Source organism: Lonchura striata, chromosome 21 (genome assembly GCF_046129695.1).
Source record: "Lonchura striata isolate bLonStr1 chromosome 21, bLonStr1.mat, whole genome shotgun sequence".
NCBI classification, from domain to species: domain Eukaryota; kingdom Metazoa; phylum Chordata; class Aves; order Passeriformes; family Estrildidae; genus Lonchura; species Lonchura striata.
This window is the reverse complement of record NC_134623.1, coordinates 10951060-10958559: the sequence shown is the minus strand read 5'-3', so window position 1 is coordinate 10958559 and position 7500 is coordinate 10951060.

Genomic DNA, 7500 nt, shown 5'->3' with positions numbered 1-7500 from the left:
TTCTCCTGGAGCCGGGGTAGACCTGGTCTTCCGGGAGCCGGGGTAGACCTGGTGTTCCGAGCGCCGGGGTAGACTTGGTGCACGGAAGCCTCGGGGTAGACCTGGTCTTCCGGGCGCCGGGGTAGACCTGGAATTCCGGGCGCCGGGGTAGGCCTGTTCCCCTGGAGCCGGGGTAGACCTGGTGTTCCGGGAGCCGGGGTAGACTTGGTGCACGGAAGCCTCGGGGTAGACCTGGTCTTCCGGGCGCCGGGGTAGACCTGGAATTCCGGGCGCCGGGGTAGGCCTGTTCCCCTGGAGCCGGGGTAGACCTGGTGTTCCGGGCGCCGGGGTAGACCTGGTGCACGGAAGCCTCGGGGTAGACCTGGTCTTCCGGGCGCCGGGGTAGACCTGGTGCACGGAAGCCTCGGGGTAGACCTGGTCTTCCGGGCGCCGGGGTAGACCTGGTCTTCCGGGAGCCGGGGTAGACCTGGAATTCCGGGCGCCGGGGTAGGCCTGTTCTCCTGGAGCCGGGGTAGACCTGGTCTTCCGGGAGCCGGGGTAGACCTGGAATTCCGGGCGCCGGGGTAGGCCTGTTCCCCTGGAGCCGGGGTAGACCTGGTCTTCCGGGAGCCGGGGTAGACCTGGTCTTCCGGGAGCCGGGGTAGACCTGGAATTCCGGGCGCCGGGGTAGGCCTGTTCCCCTGGAGCCGGGGTAGACCTGGTGTTCCGGGAGCCGGGGTAGACCTGGTGTTCCGAGCGCCGGGGTAGACTTGGTGCACGGAAGCCTCGGGGTAGACCTGGTCTTCCGGGCGCCGGGGTAGACCTGGAATTCCGGGCGCCGGGGTAGGCCTGTTCCCCTGGAGCCGGGGTAGACCTGGTGTTCCGGGAGCCGGGGTAGACCTGGTGTTCCGAGCGCCGGGGTAGACTTGGTGCACGGAAGCCTCGGGGTAGACCTGGTCTTCCGGGCGCCGGGGTAGACCTGGAATTCCGGGCGCCGGGGTAGGCCTGTTCCCCTGGAGCCGGGGTAGACCTGGTGTTCCGGGAGCCGGGGTAGACCTGGTGTTCCGAGCGCCGGGGTAGACTTGGTGCACGGAAGCCTCGGGGTAGACCTGGTCTTCCGGGCGCCGGGGTAGACCTGGAATTCCGGGCGCCGGGGTAGGCCTGTTCCCCTGGAGCCGGGGTAGACCTGGTGTTCCGGGCGCCGGGGTAGACCTGGTGCACGGAAGCCTCGGGGTAGACCTGGTCTTCCGGGCGCCGGGGTAGACCTGGTGCACGGAAGCCTCGGGGTAGACCTGGTCTTCCGGGCGCCGGGGTAGACCTGGTCTTCCGGGAGCCGGGGTAGACCTGGAATTCCGGGCGCCGGGGTAGGCCTGTTCTCCTGGAGCCGGGGTAGACCTGGTCTTCCGGGAGCCGGGGTAGACCTGGAATTCCGGGCGCCGGGGTAGGCCTGTTCCCCTGGAGCCGGGGTAGACCTGGTGTTCCGGGAGCCGGGGTAGACCTGGTGCACGGAAGCCTCGGGGTAGACCTGGTCTTCCGGGAGCCGGGGTAGACCTGTCGTCCTACTCCGGGCCCGGCCTCCGGCCGCCCGGCTGCTGCGGCAGACCTGTCGCCCTGGTGTCCCGGGCGGACCTGCTGTCCCGCGCACGACCCACCCTCCGGCCGCCCGGCGCCGGTCTAGAGAGGGAAGGAGCCGGCCGTTGGGAGCCGGCAGCGCTCCCGCCTCCTCCGTGCCCAAAGCGACAGCGGCCCGGCTCCTGCCTCCGTCTCCGGATCCCTCACTGCCTTCAGCCGCTCGACCCCCCTCCCCCCCACCCCGCTGCCGTCCTGCCCCGGGCTCGGACGGGGCCAGGCCGGGCTGGAGCGTCAAGGAAAGAAGGCCGTCAAAGCAGAAGGCTGGGCGAGAGCCGAAGAGAAGGCTTCTCGGCAAAGGGGCCGCCTCTGCCGCGGGCCCCGGCCCTGCTGGCCGAAGGACCCGCCTTCCTCGGTGTCGGCCCGCTCCTGGCCCTCCCGCCGCTGCGGGTGTGCGAACCGGCCGAGGAGAGAGCGGGCGGGGGACGGCGACGGGGGTGGGGAAAGTAGTCTGCGAGCGGCGCCGGGGAGTCTGATGGGGCAGGGCGGGGCGCCCCCAACCGTCGATGGGCGGAGGCGGGGAAAGTCTTCAGGCGGGGCGCCCCCAACCGTCGATGGGCGGGCTCTGAGGGGGCGGCGTCGGATTGCGAGTGTGTGGAGCCGGCGTGTGTGTCACCGTGCCCCTCTCTCTCTGTCTCTCTCTCCCTCCCTTCCCCCCCCCGCCCCCCCGTCCCTCCCTCCCTCCCTCGCTTCCCTTGCGCGCTGGCCCCACTGAAATTCCGTTCGGCCGGGTAGGGCTGCGCGGCACCCCGGGCGGAGGGGGCTGCTGACGCTGCTTCGACGGCAGGCTGACGCAGGCTGCCTGTCAGCTTCGTCTGGGATCGCTCTGGGTACCAGAGGGAAAGAAATAAAGTTCGCCAAGAAAATTCCTTTTCCGGATCAGTTTCTTGCGCCGAGGGAACAGAAGAGTCGTTCTCTTCGAGAAGGGAGGAAAGGGGAAGCGCGGGAAATGAAACCCGAACCCCAAACCAGACCAAGGGGAACCAAGCCACAAAAAACAAAGGGATAACCCCGTAACTCCTAAAACAAACCCAGAAAACTCGAACCAAAAGTCCCGCAACGCACATTCCCCCACCCCCCACAAAAACCCACACCGAGCCCCCCCGCTCGCGCCCGCCCCCCCCACCCCCACCAGGCAAAAAAAGGTAAAGCCGGCCATTGAGAAACGCTCTACTACCCGGGTATGGGGAAATACCTCTTGCCATGGCCCCGGAATAGACTTTTCCTCCGGGCGCCGGGGTAGACCCGTTGTCCGGCCCCCCGGGCTACACCTGGTATCCCGGAGCCGGGGTAGACCTTGTACCCGGCGGCCGGGGTAGACCTGGTATCCCGGAGCCGGGGTAGACCTTGTACCCGGCGGCCGGGGTAGACCTGGTATCCCGGAGACGGGGTAGACCTTGTACCCGGCGGCCGGGGTAGACCTGGTATCCAGGAGCCGGGGTAGACCTTGTACCCGGCGGCCGGGGTAGACCTGGTATCCAGGAGACGTGGTATACCTTGTACCCGGCGGCCGGGGTAGACCTGGTATCCCGGAGCCGGGGTAGACCTTGTACCCGGCGGCCGGGGTAGACCTGGTATCCAGGAGCCGGGGTAGACCTTGTACCCGGCGGCCGGGGTAGACCTGGTATCCAGGAGACGGGGTAGACCTTGTACCCGGCGGCCGGGGTAGACCTGGTATCCAGGAGCCGGGGTAGACCTTGTACCCGGCGGCCGGGGTAGACCTGGTATCCCGGAGCCGGGGTAGACCTTGTACCCGGCGGCCGGGGTAGACCTGGTATCCAGGAACCGGGGTAGACCTTGTACCCGGCGGCCGGGGTAGACCTGGTATCCCGGAGACGGGGTAGACCTTGTACCCGGCGGCCGGGGTAGACCTGGTATCCCGGAGACGGGGTAGACCTTGTACCCGGCGGCCGGGGTAGACCTGGTATCCAGGAGCCGGGGTAGACCTTGTACCCGGCGGCCGGGGTAGACCTGGTATCCAGGAGACGTGGTATACCTTGTACCCGGCGGCCGGGGTAGACCTGGTATCCCGGAGCCGGGGTAGACCTTGTACCCGGCGGCCGGGGTAGACCTGGTATCCAGGAGCCGGGGTAGACCTTGTACCCGGCGGCCGGGGCAGACCTGGTATCCAGGAGCCGGGGTAGACCTTGTACCCGGCGGCCGGGGTAGACCTGGTATCCAGGAGCCGGGGTAGACCTTGTACCCGGCGGCCGGGGTAGACCTGGTATCCAGGAGCCGGGGTAGACCTTGTACCCGGCGGCCGGGGTAGACCTGGTATCCCGGAGCCGGGGTAGACCTTGTACCCGGCGGCCGGGGTAGACCTGGTATCCCGGAGACGGGGTAGACCTTGTACCCGGCGGCCGGGGTAGACCTGGTATCCCGGAGCCGGGGTAGACCTTGTACCCGGCGGCCGGGGTAGACCTGGTATCCAGGAGACGGGGTAGACCTTGTACCCGGCGGCCGGGGTAGACCTGGTATCCCGGAGACGGGGTAGACCTTGTACCCGGCGGCCGGGGTAGACCTGGTATCCCGGAGCCGGGGTAGACCTTGTACCCGGCGGCCGGGGTAGACCTGGTATCCCGGAGACGGGGTAGACCTTGTACCCGGCGGCCGGGGTAGACCTGGTATCCCGTAGACGGGGTAGACCTTGTACCCGGCGGCCGGAGTAGACCTGGTATCCAGGAGCCGGGGTAGACCTTGTACCCGGCGGCCGGGGTAGACCTGGTATCCAGGAGGCGGGGTAGACCTTGTACCCGGCGGCCGGGGTAGACCTGGTATCCAGGAGACGGGGTAGACCTTGTACCCGGCGGCCGGGGTAGACCTGGTATCCAGGAGACGGGGTAGACCTTGTACCCGGCGGCCGGGGTAGACCTGGTATCCCGGAGACGGGGTAGACCTTGTACCCGGCGGCCGGGGTAGACCTGGTATCCAGGAGCCGGGGTAGACCTTGTACCCGGCGGCCGGGGTAGACCTGGTATCCAGGAGACGGGGTAGACCTTGTACCCGGCGGCCGGGGTAGACCTGGTATCCAGGAGACGGGGTAGACCTTGTACCCGGCGGCCGGGGTAGACCTGGTATCCCGGAGCCGGGGTAGACCTTGTACCCGGCGGCCGGGGTAGCCCTGGTATCCCGGAGACGGGGTAGACCTTGTACCCGGCGGCCGGGGTAGACCTGGTATCCCGGAGCCGGGGTAGACCTTGTACCCGGCGGCCGGGGTAGACCTGGTATCCCGGAGACGGGGTAGACCTTGTACCCGGCGGCCGGGGTAGACCTGGTATCCCGGAGCCGGGGTAGACCTTGTACCCGGCGGCCGGGGTAGACCTGGTATCCCGGAGACGGGGTAGACCTTGTACCCGGCGGCCGGGGTAGACCTGGTACCCCGGAGACGGGGTAGACCTTGTACCCGGCGGCCGGGGTAGACCTGGTATCCAGGAGACGGGGTAGACCTTGTACCCGGCGGCCGGGGTAGACCTGGTATCCCGGAGCCGGGGTAGACCTTGTACCCGGCGGCCGGGGTAGACCTTGTACCCGGCGGCCGGGGTAGACCTGGTATCCCGGAGACGGGGTAGACCTTGTACCCGGCGGCCGTGGTAGACCTGGTATCCAGGAGACGGGGTAGACCTTGTACCCGGCGGCCGGGGTAGACCTGGTATCCCGGAGACGGGGTAGACCTTGTACCCGGCGGCCGGGGTAGACCTGGTATCCCGGAGCCGGGGTAGACCTTGTACCCGGCGGCCGGGGTAGACCTGGTATCCCGGAGCCGGGGTAGACCTTGTACCCGGCGGCCGGGGTAGACCTGGTATCCCGGAGACGGGGTAGACCTTGTACCCGGCGGCCGGGGTAGACCTGGTATCCAGGAGCCGGGGTAGACCTTGTACCCGGCGGCCGGGGTAGACCTGGTATCCAGGAGCCGGGGTAGACCTTGTACCCGGCGGCCGGGGTAGACCTGGTATCCAGGAGACGGGGTAGACCTTGTACCCGGCGGCCGGGGTAGACCTGGTATCCCGGAGACGGGGTAGACCTTGTACCCGGCGGCCGGGGTAGACCTGGTATCCCGGAGACGGGGTAGACCTTGTACCCGGCGGCCGGGGTAGACCTGGTATCCAGGAGCCGGGGTAGACCTTGTACCCGGCGGCCGGGGTAGACCTGGTATCCAGGAGCCGGGGTAGACCTTGTACCCGGCGGCCGGGGTAGACCTGGTATCCCGGAGACGGGGTAGACCTTGTACCCGGCGGCCGGGGTAGACCTGGTATCCCGGAGCCGGGGTAGACCTGGTCTCCGTCCGCCCGGGTAGACCTGGTGTCGCGGTCGCCTGCGGAAGTTCACCAAGGGGTCGCTGTTCCAGGCTGCCTCCGGCTATGTCGACGTAGCGGTCGGCCTGCGCTGGCGCACCCTCCCGGTCGACTTCCACTCGTCTCCTTGGAGGCGTCGGCGGCCTTGGACTTATCTTTCCGTATATTGGGAGCGAGGTGACGGGCCGCGTCCCCGCAGGTTTCCAGGGTGCCTGCGTCGCAAGGCGGAGGATAGGGCGGCCGCGCCGCGCGGTCGTCGGGGCAGAGCGAGTGCCGCCTAGGCCGGGTGAGCCGCGTGGCTTGGTCCCGGTTCCCGTCCTGCCCAGGGCGCTCTTTCGGGGGGAGAGCTGCCCGAGAAGCCAGAGAGAAGAGAATGGGCAGTGTGAAGGGCCACCAGAGAGAGAGCCGAGAGCCGAGAGAGACGGCCCGAAAGACCGTGTCGAGAAGCCGCTCGCTGGCCGCAGCGAGGCGGTGAGAAGCCCCGCGTGTGTGTTGCTCCGCTCCGGTCGGCTGCCGTGCCGGCCCGGTTGAAGGGGGGGCGGCCCCCCTGGGACGATCGGTGGCAGGTGAGGCGGCGGCGCCTCGTCCCTTTTCCGCCTGGCCTTAAGCCGGGGCCCGCTCCGGCAGGCATTTTTCCGGCAGCCGGTCCGGTGGCAGTGGCCGGCAGCCGGGGGTCGACGCGGCCGGGCTTTTTTTTTCCCCGGCCCTCGCCCGAGAGCCTCCTCCCCGAGCAAGGCCCGGCCAGCCCGCCGCGGTGGCGGCGCCCGGTTCCCCCGCTCCCGACCTGTTTGCCAGCGTGTCCGTGTCGGAAGGGCAGCGGTGGGGCGCGCGGCCTGGCCTCGGCATTCGCCGCGTGGCCGGAGGGGCTCGGTGACGGCGGTCGCCCGATGAGCCGTGGAGCCGGGGTGGCGGCACCCCGTCCCACCGGCGCGTGCTGTTGAAGTCACCCCCTTCCTCGGCCTTAAGCCGGGGACCCGCCTTGCGGGCGGGCTGTTTTTTTCGCGGGCAGAGAGGGGCCGGCCGCGGTGGCCGGCCCGCCCTAGCACGGACCGAAGCCCCCGGCAGAGAGCAACCCCCGGAAGGTCGCGGGCGAGGCGGCGGCGCCTCGCCCTTCCTCGGTCGTGGCGACCGAGCCCGCTTCTGCCCCGGGTGGTCCGTTGCTATTTTTTCAAGGGCGTGTGCGGGTGCTGTGGGGGGCCCCGCCCGCCCGGCCTCCGATGGCCTTTTCCTCTCGCGGCCCTAAGCCGCGGCACCGAGAAGCGTGCGGGCCCACGAAAGCCGAGGTTGTGTGGAGCCGGGGGGCCGAGCGAGCCCCGAGCCGAGCGATGCCGGTGGGTTTCGAAGGGGGGGGGGCAGCGAGAAGGCGGCGCGCGCCTCGCCCCCCCCCGGGCCCCCGGCGCCCGTGGTTAGCACGGGTCCTTGTGGGCCGCGCACGCCATGTGCCTTTTTTTTTTTTTTTTTTTTTTCCGTTGATCGGTGCCGTACCCCGGCTTTTCCGAAGGGGAGAGAAAGAGAGGCCGAGAGAGAGAGAGAGAGAGAGAGCGCGCCAGCCGCGGGGCGGGCGAAAGCCGGTGGCACCTTTCTCGAACGCTCGGACGGG